This window comes from Arachis ipaensis, chromosome B10 (genome assembly GCF_059453495.1).
Source record: "Arachis ipaensis isolate K30076 ecotype BB chromosome B10, ASM5945349v1, whole genome shotgun sequence".
NCBI classification, from domain to species: Eukaryota; Viridiplantae; Streptophyta; class Magnoliopsida; order Fabales; family Fabaceae; genus Arachis; species Arachis ipaensis.
In genome coordinates this window covers 7,816,593-7,838,654 of record NC_142435.1, presented here as the reverse complement: position 1 = coordinate 7,838,654, position 22,062 = coordinate 7,816,593, and the positions used below count along the sequence as shown (strand labels likewise).

The 22,062-nt window shown below is 35.0% G+C and overlaps 1 non-coding gene across 1 annotated transcript; it reads right to left on the bottom strand.

Moving 5' to 3' along the window:
- Positions 1–9,255: 9,255 nt before the first annotated feature.
- LOC148579080 (small nucleolar RNA R71) lies at positions 9,256–9,363 on the bottom strand. Its single transcript, XR_015895732.1, has one exon. It is a non-coding gene; the product is annotated as a small nucleolar RNA R71 (small nucleolar RNA).
- Between the last annotated feature and the right edge of the window lie 12,699 nt (positions 9,364–22,062).

Below are 22,062 nucleotides of genomic sequence, written 5' to 3'. Positions count from 1 at the left end.
ATTACCGATTAAAATTTTATATTTTATGACATGATTTTCAAGCTTTTAAATTTATAAACTTATGTCATTAAAAAAGTTATTAGATCGATTAATATTTTTTTGCAATATTACCAAAACACCGTAGTTGAGTATATTAAATTGTGTAAAAAGAAATTATAATAATTTTTGTTTTTAATATATAATTTATTCTATTGAAAAATAAATTATTATTCCTAGATTGGAATATATTTTTTTTCTATTTTTATATCATTTTATTTAATAATAATTGCCATTAAAAAAATAAATGACTACACTATTTTATAATATGATGTACAAAATAATTTTTATTTTAAAATTAATTCTGGTTGGTGAAAAAAAAATTCAAAATATTTTCTTACACAAATTTAAATTTAAATTTGAATTCAGAATTGATTAACAACTCACATTTTTTAAAATTTTAATAATAAAAACAAAATTAGTTAACTGTAAAATATTTAGTATTTAATAATTTTAATCATTTAAATTTTAATTACCAAAATTTGAGTTAAAAATTAATTATAACTTAATAATTGATAATACATACATATATATATGTATATATATATTAGTACACAAATAATAATATCTAATATATCATTTAACTTTTTAACAGAGCTAATGTATAATTTATTTAGGATTGATTTATTGTCTAAATTTTTTTTAAAAACTTTATAGTACGTGAAAATAGTGATATTATCTTTTATTATTATTTAAGAAATTATTTATAATTTTTTATTATATAATTAACTTAATTAATAACTTTTATTATTATTTTTCTACAAACAAAATCATGTTTATATTATTTGTATATTTTTTTAATACTAATAAATATATAGGTATTTGTATTATTATATTTATTGTCTTAGATAATTGGCTTAAGTTACTTATTTCGTATGTTAAATAATATAAATTATATTTTATATATTAAATTCATCAATTTATCCATATTAAGAGGAGAAAAATTATGCAATAGATCGTATGTTATAAAGATTAGTTAATTTACATATAAATTATCTTTAGAAAAATAAAAAAATAATTTATCACATATAATAATCCTTGTTATATGTAGTGTCATGTGTATATTAGGATGATCTATTTTAATTATATGAGTGATTATTATTATTCATTTTTTCAATAAGATAGTAAATAATATTTAAAATTAAAAAAAAAGATAATTAGAATTTTTTTAGTTTAATTATAATAAAATATATTATAAGTATACTTAACTTTTATATATACTAAATATAATTATATTTAATAGTATAGTATTTATTACAGTAATAATTCAAAATATTAAGTCAAATGAGTAAGATCAACTTAGGTCTATTCTTAGGATCCTAAATTCGAATTAGGTTCATTGTCTTAAAACCCGATGCAGATAAAGTTCACGTGTCCTATTTCAAATTGGCTCGAATTGAATTTTCGTTGTTAGTTAGATATAGTAATAGATACTCGTGTGGGCACAGAAGCGGACCCCTTTTTCCGTCCTTCGCTCCCATTTAAAAAAAATATCCCCCGTTTGCTCTCCATTTTCGTCGCAAGTCCCCCTATTTAATTATCTCCTTAGCGAATGCAGATACCCACAATTATTTATGGATATTCTTTGAAAATTTTTAAAAAAAATAACAAAAAAACTATAATATAATAATAATAAAATAATCAATTCAATATAATTGAACACAACTCATAATATATTCATTATAAAAACTAACATTTAAAAAAATATAAAAACATCTTCCAACATAATAACATAATATAATATTTTAGAATGAGATTGAGCGACATAATGACGAACTTAAGAGGCAGAGAAAGTGAGTTAGAGGAAAAGTAGATAAAAAATCAAGGCTAAGGATGAGTTTAGAAAAAAAGAGTTTAAATTGGAGATAAAAATTAGGATTATCAAATTAAAAAAAAAAAAAAAATATATATATATATATATATATATATATATATATATATATATATATAAAAGGATAAATCAGTAATTTATATTTATGTGGATTGAACGAGTCCCTTGAAGAGGGTACCTATGTCCTCATCCCAGTCTATTTCACGTGGACAGGTCTTCACCTGTAAAAATTTTATCGATCCCATTTAGTCCCCGATTGGCTAGTCTTTTTTATCATTCTAATTGCTAGTATTTGTTGGTTCGTGGCGTGAAACTACTCTAGCCACTTAGTTAATTCCTAAATAACCAAAGTTAAAGTTATATCATTCTCATAAAATAGTAACACCCTTAAAAACTATTAATCAAAATATATAAAAAAATATAAAACAAAATTATAGAAAATTTTGGCAAAATAAAAAAATTACAAAGATACAAAAAAAAAAAAGAGAAAAAAAAAGTATAAAATACATTCTAATATATATATATATAATTTAAATTAAATTCATTTATTTCATTTTCTTATTAATTATTTATTAAATAATTTAATATTTATTTTAGTCAAATCAAATAATTAGTATAATTAATTATTTATATTTAATGTTATTTATTTAGTAGTATAACTGAAACATATTAAAATATTAAGAATAAAACTAAAACTAAATATTAAGGATAAAATTAAAAAAAATTTATATTTACTATTTTATAATTTTTTAAATAAAAATAGGAAATAATATATTTATAAATAAATAAAAATTATTATTAAAAATTGAATATTCAAATAAAACAAAAATAAATTATAACTTGTAAAAACAATTTATAAGATTTGTTACACAAATATTAAAATGTATGAACCGTCGTGATGTCACTAACACAAATACAAATCATACAATATAAACAAATGTATAAAAGTAAAAATAAAAATTTCAAACTCAATCAATGTAACAATAAATAAAAATTTTGTTATTTATCTACTAAACGCGATAGTAAATACTGGACAAAATAAAATCATATTTTTATAAATATATTTACACATAACTAAAAAATTAAAAATAAGCACACTAAATAATATAGAGCATCAATGATAAAATATAACCTAAAAAAGTTACTTAAATTCAAAAAGAACATGCATGTGATGAATTATAATAACTTTATAAATGAGGAATAAAAATAAAATAAAAAATTAAAAATAAAATAAAGAGAACAATTAAAAGAAGTAAAAGAAGGTAAAATAAATAATGTGTGAAATAAATAAAAAATGTATTGTAATAGAAGATTAATATAATCAATGAATATAACAGATAAAGGAGAAAAATTAAAATAAGATCTCATTAAACAAATTTTAGGAAAAATTTTTTTGAAGAAAAACCTATTAATCAACTTTTATAAAAATATTATAACAAATTTAAAACGTCTTTAAAAAATAATTCTATTAATCAAAATACATAAAAAAAATAATCTATTCTATTATATAAAAATCGGATTTTTGCACTTAATGATGAAACTGATGTGCATGCTTTTGAGGTGTTTCCTGATTTATTTTATTTAATTCATTAAAGTAAATCAATTATAATTAATTAATTATATCAATTAATTAATTTAATTAGACATTCAAATCTCACCATTTATTATAATTTATATGAATTGACTAATTATAATTAATTACATCAATTAATTAATTTGGTTAATTATATTAATTGTTTTATTTGATTGGAGTAAATATCAAATTATTTAATAAATAATAAATATGATAATGAAATATATGAATTAATTTAATTAGTTTATTTTTCTCAATACCATCTATTTATATAAGATCAAATGTTTTATACTCATTTGCTCTCTTTTTTTTCTCTCTCTCCCTCCCTCCCTCCATTCCTCTCTCTCTCATGTTTAGGGTACAAATTTTGTATTTTATTTAATTTTTATTTCTTTTATCTTTATTTATATATTTTATTTTTTATATTTTTTTATATTTTTATATTTTAATTGCTTATTATTAGGCACATACTTTTTTTACTTTTAGCTTATGATTAACAAAAAAGATGTGTCATCTTTACGTTGTTTTTAAATAATCTTACTATAATTTTGTTTTGTAATATTCTATTATGTCATGTGTACTTCAATTCATATATATATATATATATATATATATAGTCTTTTTTTTGTGATTAACAATTAATATATACATTGTTCGTGTATATGGTTTATATGTTAATATTTTTATTGATTCTCTTTATTATTATTTTTTTTGTGTGTGTCTTTTGTTAAGAACCACAACTAATCAACCGGTTAATTAAGTAATTAATATTGTCCAAATTAGGCTTCAAAAAGTTAGAGAGAGGATTTGAGGATTTAAAGGTGATTTTCAGACTCAGTGGGTCTTTCTGAGTCAGAAAATGTGCTTTCTGCGAAAAATCATGAAAAATCACAAACCGACAGTTGAACCGGTTGAACCGGTTCAAGTCTTCCCGGTACCGCATGAGAAAAAGTGAAAACCCGCGAAAACCTTAGAAAAATGTTAGAAATAGAAAACTGGGTGTTAATTTTAAAGGTTTGGCCCGAAGTTGGGCCAAACGGGCTAAAAATGCTAATGGGTTGGATCGGGCCCAAGTTGGGCCCAAGCCCAACATATAAAAGGCTCATTAAATGAACCAAATCAGCCACAACACTAAACAAACACACTCATACATGCTGAAAAGAGAAGAAGAGAGAAACCCTTTTGGTTACTATTCATCATCTTCTTCCAAAGCTCATATCTTGAGCTAGAGATCTCCGATTGCCACACCGTTTGTGGCTACGCGTTTCTCGTGGAGAGCTCTACAAGACCCACCCAAGAAACCCTCAAGATAATCATGAAATCTTCTCAGTTTCTCTCCTCAAAATTCGGGTTTATAAGGTTTTTGATTAAATGAGTTTTTATGATTCTTCGTGTTTAGGTTTGCTCTAATCCTTGCTTAGCCTTGGATTCTTGCTAGTAAATCTGTGGGAGAAGGTAAGAGCCACTAAAACCTTATGAAATTATGTTTAACTAGAACCCTAGGTTGATTTGAGGTGATTTGTATGCATATAGTTTGATTATTGTGGCTTTGGGAGCTCTTGGAACTTATTTGTGCTTATTGGAGTGGATTCGAAAGTTTGGAATTTGGTTGAAAGCTAATTTGTGATCAATTTGAGTTTTGGTGCATAAAGAGAATCGGCCAAGGTATGGTTTCGGTTTTCTCTATGTAGTATATAATATTCATGGATGATGAGCGGATAATTTATACGCTTTTTGACATTGTTTTTAGTATGTTTTTAGTAGAATCTAGTTATTTTAGGGATATTTTCATTAGTTTTTATGTTAAATTCACATTTCTGGACTTTACTATGAGTTTATGTGTTTTTCTGTGATTTCAGGTATTTTCTGGCTGAAATTGAGGGACTTGAGCAAAAATCAGATTCAGAGGTTGAAGAAGGACTGCTGATGCTGTTGGATTCTGACCTCCCTGCACTCAAAGTAGATTTTCTGGAGCTACAGAACTCAAAATGGCACGCTTCTAATTGCGTTGGAAAGTAGACATCCAGGGCTTTCCATCAATATATAATAGTCCATACTTTGACCGAGTTTAAACGATGCAAAAGGGCATTGAACGTCAGTTCTATGCTGCAGTCTGGAGTTAAACGCCAGAAACACGTCACGAACCAGAGTTGAACACCAGAAACACGTTACAACCTGGCGTTCAACTCCAAAAAGAGCCTCTGCACGTGTAACATTCAAGCTCAGCCTAAGCACACACCAAGTGGGCCCCGGAAGTGGATTTATGCATCAATTACTTACTTCTGTAAACCCTAGTAACTAGTTTAGTATAAATAGGACTTTTTACTATTGTATTAGACATCTTTTGATCATTTTTAGATCTCTAGACCTCCATGGGAGGCTGGCCACTCGGCCATGCTTACCCTATGTTCACTTATGTATTTTCAACGGTAGAGTTTCTACACTCCATAGATTAAGGTGTGGAGCTCTGCTGTTCCTCATGAATTAATGCAAAGTACCACTGTTTTTCTATTCAATTCAACTTATTCCGCTTCTAAGATATTCATTCGCACTTCAACATGAATGTGATGAACGTGACAATCATCATCATTCCCCCACGAACGCGTGCCTGACAACCACTTCCGTTCTACCTTCAATTGAATGAGTATCTCTTAGATCTCTTAATCAGAATCTTCGTGGTGTAAGCTAGATTGATGGCGGCATTTATGAGAATCTGGAAAGTCTAAACCTTGTCTGTGGTATTCCGAGTAGGATTCTGGGATTGAATGACTGTGACAAACTTCAAACTCGCGAGTGCTGGGCGTAGTGACAGACGCAAAAGGAGGGTGAATCCTATTCCAGTATGATCGAGAACCTCAGATGATTAGCCATGCTGTGACAGAGCATTTGGACCATTTTCACAAGAGGATAGGATGCAGCCATTGACCACGGTGATGTCTCCAGACGATTAGCCATGCAGTGACAGCGCATCGGACCATTTTCCAAAGAGGATGAAAAGTAGCCATTGACAATGGTGATGTCCTTACATAAAGCCAGCCATGGAAAGGAGTAAGACTGATTGGATGATGACAGCAGGAAAGCAGAGGTTCAGAGGAACGAACGCATCTCCATACACTTATCTGAAATTCTCACCACTGATATACATAAGTATTTCTCCTTTTATTTTCTGTTTAATTACTATAGATTTCGAAAACTCCAAAATCAATTATTATCCGCTTGACTGAGATCTACAAGATGACTATAGCTTGCTTCATACCAACAATCTCCGTGGGATCGACCCTTACTCACGTAAGGTTTTATTACTTGGACGACTCAGTGCACTTGCTGGTTAGTTGTATTGAAGTTGTGAATGAAAAACGATTTTATTAAGACGTGCGTACAGAGTTTTTGGCGCCGTTGCCTGAGATCACAATTTCGTGCACCAAGTTTTTGGCGCCGTTGCCGGGGATTGTTCGAGTTTGGACAACTGACGGTTCATCGTGTTGCTCAGATTAGGTAATTTTCTTTTTGTTTTATTTTCAAAAAAAAAATTTCAAAAAATTTCTCCTTTGTTTTCGAAAATTTTTTTTTTAAAATAAATGTTTTCAAAAATATATTTTTCTTCAGAATTTTTAAGAATGAATTCTAGTGTTTCTTGATGATTTGTTGAATCCTGGCTGGCTGTAAGCCATGTTTAATCTTTTGGACTGGGGTTTCAACTTATCATCACAAGAGCTTGTTGATCTTCACACACTTAGTTGCTCTATACATGGAAAGTATCAATACATGCTAAAGCTTGACTGGCTATTAAGCCATGTCTAACCCTCAGATTGGAGCTTTAGAATAATAGTACGATTCCTGGAATTCATATTAAAAATTTTGGAATCCTTATTTTTCTTTTTCTCACATTAATTTTCGAAAAATACCAAAAAAATCATGAAATCATAAAAATCAAAAAAATATTTTGTGTTGTTTGTTTGAGTCTTGAGTCAATTTTTAATTTGGTATCAATTGCATTTTTTTCTAAAATTTTATGCATTTTTCGAAAATTCATGCATTCATAATGTTCTTCATGATCTTCAAGTTGTTCTTGGTAAGTCTTCTTGTTTGATCTTGATGTTTTCTTGTTTTGTGTCTTTTCTTGTTTTTCATATGCATTTTTGCATTCATAGTGTCTGAACATGAAAGATTTCTAAGTTTGGTGTCTTGCATGTTTTCTTTGCATTGAAAATTTTTCAAAAATATGTTCTTGATGTTCATCATGATCTTCAAAGTGTTCTTGATGTTCATCTTGACATTCATAGCATTCTTGCATGCATTCATTGTTTTGATCCATAACTTTCATGCATTGCATCATTTTCATGTTTTTCTCCCTCATCATTAAAAATTCAAAAATAAAAAAAATGTCTTCTCCTTTTTCTTCTCATAAATTCGAAAATTTGAGTTGACTTTTTCAAAAATTTTTAAAAATCTAGTTGTTTTTATGAGTCAAATCAAATTTTCAATTTAAAAATCTTATCTTTTTCAAAAATCACATCTTTTTTATTTTTCTTAGTTATTTTCAAAAATTTTAAAAATATTTTTCAAAAATCTTTTTCTTATCTTTATTACATAATTTTCGAAAATAACATCATCAATTAATGTTTTGATTCAAAAATTTCAAGTTTGTTACTTGCTTGTTAAGAAAGATTCAAACTTTAAGTTCTAGAATCATATCTTGTGATTTCTTGTGAATCAAGTCATTAATTGTGATTTTAAAAATCACATCTTTTTCAAAACTAATTTCAATCATATCTTTTCAAAAATATCTTCTTATCTTATCTTTTTCAAAAATTTGATTTTAAAATATCTTTTCTAACTTCTTATCTTCTTATCTTTTCAAAAATTGATTTTCAAAATTTGTTTCAACTAACTAACTAACTTTTTGTTTGTTTCTTATCTTTTTCAAAACTACTTAACTAACTCTCTCTCTCTCTCTAATTTTCGAAAATATCTCCCTCTTTTTCAAAAATTCTTTTTAATTAACCAATTATTTTAATTTTTGATTTTCGAAAATTACTAACATTTTTCAAAAATAATTTTCGAAAATCACTAAATCTTTTTCAAAAATAATTTTCGAAAATTCTCTCTCTCTCATCTCCTTCTATTTATTTATTTATTTACTAACATCTCTTCCTCACTCACTAAAAATCCGAACTCTCTCCCTCTCTCTGAGTTCAGATTTTCTCTTCTTCTTTTCTTCTACTCACATAAGGGAACATCTATACTTGGGTAAAAAGGATCCATATTATTATTATTTTTCTGTTCCCTCTTTTTCATATGAGCAGGAGCAAAGACAAGAATATTCTTGTTGAAGCAGATCCAGAACCTGAAAGGACTCTGAAGAGGAAACTAAGAGAAGCTAAATTACAACAACCCAGCAAGCACCTTTCAGAAATTTTCGAACAGGAAGAGGAGATGGCAGCCGAAAATAATAATAATGCAAGGAGGATACTTGGTGACTAATTTACATGGAAGAAGCATCTCCATCCCCACCATTGGAGCAAACAATTTTGAGCTGAAACCTCAATTAGTTTCTCTGATGCAGCAGAACTGCAAGTTCCATGGACTTCCATCTGAAGATCCTTTTCAGTTCTTAACTGAATTTTTGCAGATCTATGATACTGTTAAGACTAATAGAGTAGATCCTGAAGTCTACAGGCTCATACTTTTCCCTTTTGCTGTAAGAGACAGAGCTAGAGTATGGTTGGACTCTCAACCCAAAGATAGCCTGAACTCTTGGGATAAGCTGGTCACGACTTTCTTAGCCAAGTTCTTTCCTCCTGAAAAGCTTAGTAAGCTTAGAGTGGATGTTCAAACCTTCAGACAGAAAGAAGGTGAATCCCTCTATGAAGCTTGGGAGAGATACAAGCAACTGACCAAAAAGTGTCCTTCTGACATGCTTTCAGAATGGACCATCCTGGATATATTCTATGATGGTCTGTCTGAGTTATCTAAGATGTCATTGGATACTTCTGCAGGTGGATCCATTCACCTAAAGAAAACGCCTACAGAAGCTCAAGAACTTATTGACATGGTTGCTAATAACCAGTTTATGTACACTTCTGAGAGGAATCCTGTGAGTAATGGGATGCCTCAGAAGAAGGGAGTTCTTGAAATTGATACTCTGAATGGCATATTGGCTCAGAATAAAATATTGACTCAGCAAGTCAATATGATTTCTCAGAGTCTGAATGGAATGCAAGTTGCATCCAACAGTACTCAAGAGGCATCTTCTGAAGAAGAAGCTTATGATCCTGAGAACCATGCAATAGCAGAGGTAAATTATATGGGTGAACCTTATGGAAACACCTATAATCCCTCATAGAGAAATCACCCAAATCTCTCATGGAAGGATCAACAAAAGCCTCAACAAGGCTTTAATAATGGTGGAAGAAATAGGTTTAACAATAGTAAACCTTTTCCATCATCCACTCAGCAACAGACAGAGAACTCTGAACAAAATATTTCTAATTTAGCAAACTTAGTCTCTGATCTATCTAAGGCCACTGTGAGTTTCATGAATGAAACAAGGTCCTCCATTAGAAATTTGGAGGCACAAGTGGGCCAGCTGAGTAAAAGAGTCACTGAAATCCCTCCTAGTACTCTCCCAAGCAATACAGAAGAAAATCCAAAAGGAGAGTGCAAGGCCATTGAAATGACCATCATGGCCGAAACCACAAAAGAGGAGGAGGACGTGAATCCCAAGGAGGAAGACCTCCTGGGACGTCCAGTGATCAATAAGGAGTTTCCCTCTGAGGAACCAAAGGAATCTGAGACTCAACTAGAGACCATAGAGATTCCATTAAACCTCCTTATGCCATTCATGAGCTCTGATGAGTATTCCTCTTCTGAAGAGAATGAGGATGTTACTAAGGAGTAAGTTACCAAGTACCTTGGTACAATCATGAAACTAAATGCCAAATTATTTGGTATTGAGACTTGGGAAGATGAACCTCCCTTGTTCACCAATGAACTGAGTGATCTGGATCAACTGACATTACCTCAGAAGAAACAGGATCCTGGAAAGTTCTTAATACCTTGTACCATAGGCACCATGATCTTTGAAAAGGCTCTGTGTGACCTTGGTTTAGGGATAAACCTCATGCCCCTCTCTGTAATAGAGAAACTGGGAATCTTTGGGGTGCAAGCTACTAAAATCTCATTAGAGATGGCAGAAAATTCAAGAAAACAGGCTTATGGACAAGTAGAGGACGTGTTAGTAAAGGTTGAAGGCCTTTACATCCCTGCTGATTTCATAGTCCTAGATACTGGGAAGGATGAGGATGAATCCATCATCCTTGGAAGACCCTTCCTAGCCACAGCAAGAGCTGTGATTGATGTTGACAGAGGCGAACTAGCCCTTCAATTGAATGAGGACTCCCTTGAGTTTAAAACTCAAGGACATCCTTCTGTAAACATGGAAAAGAGGCACAGTAAGCTTCTCTCAAAACAGAGTCAACCAGAGCCCCCACAGTTAAACTCTAAGTTTGGTGTTGGGAGGCCACAACCAAACTCTAAGTTTGGTGTTGAACTCCCATATCCAAACTCTAAGTTTAGTGTTGGGGAGTCTCAACAATGCTCTGAACATCTGTGAGGCTCCATGAGAGCCCACTGTCAAGCTATTGACATTAAAGAAGCGCTTGTTGGGAGGCAACCCAATTTTTATTTATCTAATTTTAATTTATTTTTATTGTTATTTCATGTTTTATTAGGTTCATGATCATGTGGAGTCACAAAATAAATAAAAAAAACTGAAAATAGAATAAAAAATAGCAGAAGAAAAATCACACCCTGGAGGAGGATCTCACTGGTGTTTAAACGCCAATAAGGAGTATCTGTCTGGCGTTCAACGCCAGAACAGAGCATGTTTCTGGTGTTGAATGCCAGAAACAAGCATCATCCTGGCGTCCAGACGCCAGAAATGCACAGTGAAGAAGAGCTGGCACTGAACGCCAAAAACAAGTATCTGGTTGGCGTTCAACGCCAGAAATATGCTGCATCTGGGCGTTGAACGCCCAGAACAAGCATCAATTCGGCGTTTAAACGCCAGAATTACATGCAAAGGCATTTTACATGCCTAATTGGTGCAAGGATGAAATTTCTTGACACCTCAGGATCTGTAGACCCCACAGGATCATCTCAGCATCTGTGGACCCCACAGGATCCCCACATACCACCACTCACTCTCTTCCCTCTTCTCAATGTTCATCTTCTCTTCCCAATAAACACTCTTCCACAAAACTCTTCACCAATCACCTCAATCTCTCTTCCCTATCACCACTTCACCACTCACATCATCCACTCTTCCCCATAAACCTACCTCATAAACTCCACCTACCTTCAAAATTCAAAATCAATTTCCCACCCAAAACCCACCCTTATGGCCGAACCTTACCCCCCTCCCTTCCCTATATAAAGCCCTCCATTCTTCCTCATTTTCACACCACACAACCCTCTCTTCTCTTCTTGGCCGAATACACCTTTCCCTCCTCTCCTCCATATTTTCTTCTTCTTCTTCATCTATTCTTTCTTCTCTTGCTCGAGGGCGAGCAAAATTTTAAGTTTGGTGTGGTAAAAGCATAAGCTTTTTTTTTCCATTACCATTGATGGCACCCAAGACCGGAGAATCCTCTAGAAAAGGGAAAGGGAAGACAAAAACTTCCACCTCCGAGTCATGAGAGATGGAAAGATTCATCTCCAAAGCTCATCAAGACCACTTCTATGATGTTGTGGCCAAGAAGAAGGTGATCCCCGAGGTCCCTTTCAAGCTCAAGAGAAATGAGTATCCGGAGATCCGACATGAAATCCAAAGAAAAGGTTGGGAAGTTCTAACAAACCCCATCCAACAAGTCGGTATCCTAATGGTTCAAGAGTTCTATGCCAATGCATGGATCACTAGGAACCATGATCAAAGTAAGAACCCGAACCCAAAGAATTATCTCACTATGGTTCGGGGGAAATACTTAGATTTTAGTCCAGAAAACGTGAGGTTGGCATTTAACTTGCCCATGATGCAAGGAGATGCATGTCCCTACACTAGAAGGGTCAACTTTAATCAAAGGTTGGACCAAGTCCTCATGGACATATGTGTGGAAGGAGCTCAATGGAAGATTGACTCCAAAGGCAAGCCGGTTCAACTAAGAAGACTGGACCTCAAGCCTATGGCTAGAGGATAGTTGGAGTTCATCCAACGCTCCATCATCCCCACTAGCAACCAATCTGAAGTTACTGTGGATCGGGCCATCATGATTCATAGCATCATGACTGGAAAGGAAGTAGAAGTTCATGAAGTCATCTCTCTTGAACTCTACAAAATAGCCGAAAAGTCCTCCCCCAAGGCAAGGCTAGCTTTCCCTCATCTTATTTGCCATCTATGTTACTCAGCTGGAGCTTTCATAGAAGGAGATATTCCCATTGAGGAAGAGAAGCCCATCACTAAGAAAAGGATGGAGCAAGCAAGAGAGCCCATTCATGGATCTCAATAGACGCATGAAGTTCATCACCATGAGATCCCGGAGATGTCTCAAATGCATCTTCCTCCACAAAACTATTGGGAGCAAATCAACACCTCCCTAGGAGAATTAAGTTCCAACATGGGACAACTAAGGGTGGAACATCAAGAGCACTCCATCATCCTTCATGAAATTAGAGAAGATCAAAAACCAATGAGGGAGGAGCAACAAAGACAAGGAAGAGACATAGAAGAGCTCAAGGACATCATTGGTTCCTCAAGAAGGAAACGCCACCATCACTAAGGTGGACTCATTCCTTGTTCTTACATTCTCTGTTTTTCGTTTTCTCTATGTTAAGTGCTTATCTATGTTTGTGTCTTATTACATGATCATTAGTAGTTAGTAACTTTGTCTTAAAGTTATGAATGTCCTATGAATCCATCACCTCTCTTAAATGAAAAATGTTTTAATTCAAAAGAACAAGAAGTACATGAGTTTCGAATTTATCCTTGAACTTAGTTTAATTATGTTGATGTGGTGACAATGCTTCTTGTTTTCTGAATGAATGCCTGAACAGTGCATATGTCTTTTGAAGTTGTTGTTTAAGAATGTTAAATATGTTGGCTCTTGAAAGAATGATGACAAGGAGACATGTTATTTGATAATCTAAAAAATCATAAAAATGATTCTTGAAGCAAGAAAAAGCAGCAAAGAACAAAGCTTGTAGAAAAAAAATGGCGAAAAAAAATTATAAAAAGAGAAAAAGCAAGCAGAAAAAGCCAAAAGCTCTTAAAACCAAGAGGCAAGAGCAAAAAGCCAACAACCGTTAAAACCAAAAGGCAAGGATAAATAAAAAGGATCCCAAGGCTTTGAGCATCAGTGGATAGGAGGGCCTAAAGGAATAAAATCCTGGCCTAAGCGGCTAAACCAAGCTGTCCCTAACCATGTGCTTGTGGCGTGAAGGTGTCAAGTGAAAACTTGAGACTGAGCGGTTAAAGTCAAGGTCCAAAGCAAAAGAAGAGTGTGCTTAAGAACCTTGGACACCTCTAATTGGGGACTTTAGCAAAGCTGAGTCACAATCTGAAAAGGTTCACCCAATTATGTGTCTGTGGCATTTATGTATCCGGTGGTAATACTGGAAAACAAAGTGCTTAGGGCCACGGCCAAGACTCATAAAGTAGCTTTGTTCAAGAATCACCATACTGAACTAGGAGAATCAATAACACTATCTGAACTCTGAGTTTCTATAGATGCCAATCATTCTGAACCTCAATGGATAAAGTGAGATGCCAAAACTATTCAAGAGGCAAAAAGCTACAATCCCACTCATCTGATTGGAGCTATGTTTCATTGATAGTTTGGAATTTATAGTATATTCTCTTCTTTTTATCCTATTTGATTTTCAGTTGCTTGGGGACAAGCAACAATTTAAGTTTGGTGTTGTGATGAGCGGATAATTTATACGCTTTTTGGCATTGTTTTTAGTATGTTTTTAGTAGAATCTAGTTACTTTTAGGGATGTTTTCATTAGTTTTTATGTTAAATTCACATTTCTGGACTTTAATATGAGTTTGTGTGTTTTTCTGTGATTTCAGGTATTTTCTGGCTGAAATTGAGGGACTTGAGCAAAAATCAGATTCAGAGGTTGAAGAAGGACTGCTGATGCTGTTGGATTCTGACCTCCCTGCACTCAAAGTAGATTTTATGGAGCTACAGAACTCAAAATGGAGCGCTTCGAATTGCGTTGGAAAGTAGACATCCAGGGCTTTCCATCAATATATAATAGTCCATACTTTGACCGAGTTTAAATGACGCAAAAGGGTGTTGAACGCCAGTTCTACGCTGCAGTCTGGAGTTAAACGCCAGAAACACGTCACGAACCAGAGTTGAATGCCAGAAACACGTTACAACCTGGCGTTCAACTCCAGAAAGAGCCTCTGCACGTGTAACATTCAAGCTCAGCCCAAGCACACACCAAGTGGGCCCCGGAAGTGGATTTATGCATCAATTACTTACTTCTGTAAACCCTAGTAACTAGTTTAGTATAAATAGGACTTTTTACTGTTGTATTAGACATCTTTTGATCATTTTTAGATCTCTAGACCTCCATGGGAGGCTGGCCACTCGGCCATGCTTACCCTATGTTCACTTATGTATTTTCAACGGTAGAGTTTCTACACTCCATAGATTAAGGTGTGGAGCTCTGCTGTTCCTCATGAATTAATGCAAAGTACCACTGTTTTTCTATTCAATTCAACTTATTCTGCTTCTAAGATATTCATTCGCACTTCAACATGAATGTGATGAACGTGACAATCATCATCATTCCCCCACGAACGCGTGCCTAACAACCACTTCCGTTCTACCTTCAATTGAATGAGTATCTCTTAGATCTCTTAATCAGAATCTTTGTGGTGTAAGCTAGAGTGATGGCAGCATTCATGAGAATCTGGAAAGTCTAAACCTTGTCGTGGTATTCCGAGTAGGATTCTGGGATTGAATGATTGTGACGAACTTCAAACTCGCGAGTGCTGGGCGTAGTGACAGACGCAAAAGGAGGGTAAATCCTATTCCAGTATGATCGAGAACCTCAGATGATTAGCCGTGCTGTGACAGAGCATTTGGACCATTTTCACAAGAGGATATGATGCAGCCATTGACCACGGTGATGCCTCCAGATGATTAGCCATGCAGTGACAGCGCATCGGACCATTTTCCAGAGAGGATGAAAAGTAGCCATTGACAATGGTGATGTCCTTACATAAAGCCAGCCATGGAAATGAGTAAGACTGATTGGATGAAGACAGCAGGAAAGCAGAGGTTCAGAGGAACGAATGCATCTCCATACACTTATCTGAAATTCTCACCACTGATATACATAAGTATTTCTCCTTTTATTTTCTGTTTAATTACTATATATTTTTGAAAACTCCAAAATCAATTATTATTTGCCTGACTGAGATCTACAAGATGACTATAGCTTGCTTCATACCAACAATCTCCGTGGGATCGACCCTTACTCACGTAAGGTTTTATTACTTGGACGACCCAGTGCACTTGCTGGTTAGTTGTATCGAAGTTGTGAATGAAAAACAATTTTGTTAAGACGTGCGTACAGAGTTTTTGGCGCCGTTACCTGAGATCACAATTTCGTGCACCAATGGACACATAGGCTAGTGACCAATAAGATAGGTTGAACTAAAATGATGGTTGGTGCGTTAAATGTTGATGAATTGATGAATGTTGGGTTGATTTGTGATGAATTTTGATGATATGATGTTGTTGAATGATTGTATGGATTGGAAGTTGGTTCCTTATGATAATTGTAGTGTTATGATTTATGAAATGGTGGGTTTGATGGTGATTTTGATCATAAATGTTATATAATTGATGTTGGAATTGAGAATAATGAAATGAGAAGGAGAATGTGATAAAGTTGGTGTATTATGGTATAACTAGCGAATTTTGATGAAAAGTGGTGTTTTGAATGGCTTGATATAATTTGGAATGGTATGGTGTGGTTTGGAATGGGTATGGAAAGAAATTGTGTAAATTGTGAAGTTAGGCAAAATTGGATTTTTTATGAACTTTGTACGATCATAACTTTTGCCTCGGTTTTCGAAATTGATTGAAATTAGTTTATAATTAAAGATCTTTGAAAACCCTTTAAATCGATATAAGGTTTGTGAAAATTGGAATTTTGTCGAGGAAGTTATGATCCTTCAAAGTGGGTGTTAAAAATCTGAAATTCTACAAAGTTGTAGAATTTTAAGATTTGCTGATATGTGCGGGCGCACACTCTCGTGCGGACGCACACCCCTGCAAGTATTTCGACCTGTGCGGACGCACACACCTGTGCGTACGCACAGGCAAGGAAGTGCATTCTGTTCGCAGCGCCAGCACAGCTTGTGTGTGCACACATCTATGGAAAAACTTCAACCTGTGCGGACGCACAGGTTTGTGCGGACGCACACGTCAGGGAGGTCAGTCTGTTGGGGCGCTGGCATAGGTCGTGCGAGTGCACAGACCCTTGTAAAAATTGACATTTGTGCATACGCACGCATTTCAAAACTCTCAAGAGTGTGCGCACGCACAGACCCTTGTGCGGCCGCACACGTCCTGTTTCTCAAAATTTTATTTGTTTTCAACTATTCTACCTTCTCAACAAGGTCGTAAGCTTCTAAAACACCATTTGAAAACTTTTGGGCCTAGTTTTGAGTATTAGAACATGGGATATAACTGAAGAGTCCTAGTACATGGTTTGACGATAAATTAGAAAACGAAGGCCTAGATTTCTGAAGTGCTGAGAATGATTTGATGATTGGTGGAGGATGATTGATATATGAGATAAGGAATGATGAACTTTTGACATTGGAAACTGAGTTATGAATGGACAGTGGTTAAGATGAGTTGGAGACTCGGATTGAGACGATGGATCTCTGTATACGGAAAATATTTTCTAAAAACCACTGAGATATTGTTTTTACTGAGATTATGAGACGCTATGCGCCCGGCAGGGACGGTGGTTGGATCCCGCCTGTCGAGGTAGCGGCGGCGGCGTAAGGGTAGTGGTTCGTCCCGCTTGCATTGAGATGTGAGGTCTGTGGCAAGAGTATCCCGCTCACATCCCTTCGGACCTATAGAGCGTGCAGGCGCCGGTACTTGGACAGTGATTTGGGCACTATATCTCGGGGTTCCCATATGAGTAATCCGAAGGACGACGTCTCCATGGAGATGTGTCGGGTTGGCAGTTGAACCGACAATGTAATATCACAGCCAGTAGGGCAGGCATTTATCATATGCATTTTCTACTTGTTTGTCTGCTTTGCCGTATTGTAATTCTATGCCTAATAGAATAACATCTCTATTTGCTTACCTGATCTACTTGCCTTGTATGCTTTTACTTGTGAATTACTTGCATTGTATATTACCTGTGTTTTCTAATGGGATTGAGGAGGTTCGGAAGGCAGTGGTGATGGGATCGCATGGAGGATAGGTTGGTGAAGGCTGTGGAACAGCGGTGTATGGTTAGAGTAGAAATCCCTTAAGATAGATTACCCGGTTTATTTATGATGAAGTTTATATTATGCTTACTTGTTTTAGAATGCTTTAAGCTTGAATCTTGTGATGGATATGGAGCTTAGGATTGCCTTTGGCGTCCCGGGGTCTTATATCCTACATCACTGGGCACTGTTACCATACTGAGAACCTCCGGTTCTCATACCATATCTTTGTTGTGTTTTTCAGATGCAGGTCGCAACCCACCTCGGTGAGTTGCTTTGGATGGTGACAGGAGCGGAGGATCTTGGATTTCTTTTGGAGTCTTTTTGGTTTTTTTGTTTATACATCTCTCTTTTGTATTTTGTTTAGCCTGAAGGCTTGTATTATGAGAGAAAAACTTGTATAAGCTGTTTTTAAAGCTGTCAGGTTTCTATATGATTCTGTATACTTGGGTATGGCTAGCCGGCTTAAACTCCGTGAGTCGAGGCTAGTTTTCTATGATATTATATACTTATATTTTGTTGTCTCTTATCTGTTTCTTGTGCCTTAAGCTAGTAATTCATTAGTACGATTTGCGCTTTTCAAATCTGAGTTTTTGAGCTATATCTTTCATCGGACTTCTAGATATTACATTATTCTTCTATATATTCTACGTATGAACTTTAGAACTGTCATAATCTCTGGTTAACCTTTGCTTTACGACACGAGGTAAAGTTTAGGCTAATTAGGGTGTTACATTTAGTGATATCAGAGCGGTTCGTCCTCGTGAGCCTGAGGGATGGACCGATTGTGCTTCATTGCATACTCTGTGTGTCTTTTCTTTGATGCTATTAGGTTATCTACTTGATATATGCATAGCATGCTTGTTTGTGAGTGCCTGTTTGGGATAATTGAAGCACTAAACCTTTGATATTGAGACTGATCACCTTGATATCGATTGTTTGGTGTAGACAGAACCCTACATGGCCACTCGCGAGCAAGGTCGAACACGTACGCGAGAAAGTAGGAATGAGCAACTGGTGCACGAAATTGTGATCTCAGGCAACGGCGCCAGAAACTCTGTACGCACGTCTTAATAAATCGTTTTTCATTCACAACTTCGATACAACTAACCAGCAAGTGCACTGGGTCGTCCAAGTAATAAACCTTACGTGAGTAAGGGTCGATCCCACGGAGATTGTTGGTATGAAGCAAGCTATGGTCACCTTGTAAATCTCAGTCAGGCGGATATAAATAGTTATGGAGTTTTCGAACATAAATAATAAATAGATAGAAAATAAGGATAGAAACACTTATGTATATCATTGGTGAGAATTTTAGATAAGTGTATAGAGATGCTTTCGTTCCTCTGAACCTCTGCTTTCCTGCTGTCTTCATCCAATCAGTCTTACTCCTTTCCATGGCTGGCTTTATGTAAGGACATCACCGTTGTCAATGGATACTTTTTATCCTCTCTGGAAAATGGTCCGATACGCTGTCACTGCATGGCTAATCGTCTGGAGGCATCACCCTTGTCAGTGGCTGCATCCCATCCTCTTGTGAAAATGGTCCAAATGCTCTGTCACAGCACGGCTAATCATCTGAGATTCTCGATCATACTGGAATAGGATTCACCCTCCTTTTGCGTCTGTCACTATGCCCAGCACTCGCGAGTTTGAAGTTTGTCACAGTCATTCAATCCCAGAGTCCTACTCGGAATACCATAGACAAGGTTTAGACTTTCCGGACTCTCATGAATGCCGCCATCAATCTAGCTTATACCACGAAGATTCTGATTAAGAGATCCAAGAGATACTCATTCAATCTAAGGTGGAACGGAAGTGGTTGTCATGCACGCGTTCGTGGGGGAATGATGATGATTGTCACGTTCATCACATTCAGGTTGAAGTGCGAATGAATATCTTAGAAGCGGAATAAGTTGAATTGAATAGAAAAATATTAGTACTTTGCATTAATCTTTGAGGAACAGCAGAGCTCCACACCTTAATCTATAGAGTGCAAAAACTCTACCGTATGAAAATACATAAGTGATAATGGTCCAGGTATGGCCGAATGGCCAGCCCCCATGAAAGTCTAAGATAGCATAAAACTGATCAAAGATGTCTAATACAATAGTAAGAAGTCCTATTTATACTAAACTAGTTACTAGGGTTTACAGAAGTAAGTAATTGATGCATAAATCCACTTCCGGGGCCCACTTGGTGTGTGCTTGGGCTGAGCTTGAATGTTACATGTGTAGAGGTCAATCTTGGAGTTGAACGCCAGTTTGTAACGTATTTCTGGCGTTCAACTCTGGCTTGTGACGTGTTTCTGGCGTTTAACTCCAGACAGCAGCATAGAACTGGCGTTCAATGCCCTTTTACGTCATCTAAACTCGGCCAAAGTATGGACTATTATATATTTCTGGAAAGCCCTAGATGTCTACTTTCCAACGCAATTGGAAGCGTGCCATTTTGAGTTCTGTAGCTCCAGAAAATCCACTTTGAGTGCAGGGAGGTCAGAATCCAACAACATCAGCAGTCCTTCTTCAACCTCTGAATCTGATTTTTGCTCAAGTCCCTCAATTTCAGCCAGAAAATACCTGAAATCATAGAAAAACACACAAACTCATAGTAAAGTCCAGAAATGTGAATTTAACATAAAAACTAATGAAAACATCCCTAAAAGTAACTAGATTCTACTAAAAACATACTAAAAACAATGCCAAAAAGCGTATAAATTATCCGCTCATCACAACACCAAACTTAAATTGTTGCTTGTCCCCAAGCAACCAAAAATCAAATAGGATAAAAAGAAGAGAATATACTATAAATTCCAAACTATCAATGAAACATAGCTCCAATCAGATGAGCGGGATTTGTAGCTTTTTGCCTCTTGAATAGTTTTGGCATCTCACTTTATCCATTGAGGTTCAGAATGATTAGCATCTATAGGAACTCAGAGTTCAGATAGTGTTATTGATTCTCCTAGTTCAGTATGATGATTCTTGAACACAGCTATTTTATGAGTCTTGGCCGTGGCCCTAAGCACTTTGTTTTCCAGTATTACCACCGGATACATAAATGCCACAGACACATAATTGGGTGAACCTTTTCAGATTGTGACTCAGCTTTGCTAAAGTCCCCAATTAGAGGTGTCCAGGGTTCTTAAGCACACTCTTCTTTTGCTTTGGACCTTGACTTTAACCGCTCAGTCTCAAGTTTTCACTTGACACCTTCACGCCACAAGCACATGGTTAGGGACAGCTTGGTTTAGCCGCTTAGGCCAGGATTTTATTCCTTTAGGCCCTCCTATCCACTGATGCTCAAAGCCTTGGGATCCTTTGTATTTACCCTTGCCTTTTGGTTTTAAGGGTTATTGGCTTTTTGCTCTTGCGTCTTGGTTTTAAGAGCTTTTGGTTTTTTCTGCTTGCTTTTTCTCTTTTTTTTTTTCTTTCTATTTTTTCGCTTTTTTTTTTTTGCAAGCTTTGTTCTTTGCTGCTTTTTCTTGCTTCAAGAATCATTTTTATAATTTTTCAGATTATCAAATAACATGTCTCCTTATCATCATTCTTTCAAGAGCCAACATATTTAACATTCTTAAATAACAACTTCAAAAGACATATGCACTGTTCAAGCATTCATTCAGAAAACAAGAAGCATTGTCACCACATCAATATAATTAAACTAAGTTCAAGGATAAATTCGAAACTCATGTACTTCTTGTTCTTTTGAATTAAAACAGTTTTCATTTAAGAGAGGTGATGGATTCATAGGACATTCATAACTTTAAGACAAAGTTACTAAATACTAATGATCATGTAATGAAGACACAAACATGGATAAGCACTTAACATAGAGAAAACGAAAAACAGAAAATAAGAACAAGGAATGAGTCCACCTTAGTGATGGTGGCGTTTCCTTCTTGAGGAACCAATGATGTCCTTGAGCTCTTCTATGTCTATTCCTTGTCTTTGTTGCTCCTCCCTCATTGCTTTTTGATCTTCTCTTATTTCATGAAGGATGATAGAGTGCTCTTGATGTTCCACCCTTAATTGTCCCATGTTGGAACTTAATTCTCCTAGGGAGGTGTTGATTTGCTCCCAATAGTTTTGTGGAGGAAAATGCATTTGAGGCATCTCCGGGATCTCATGGTGATGAGCTTCATGC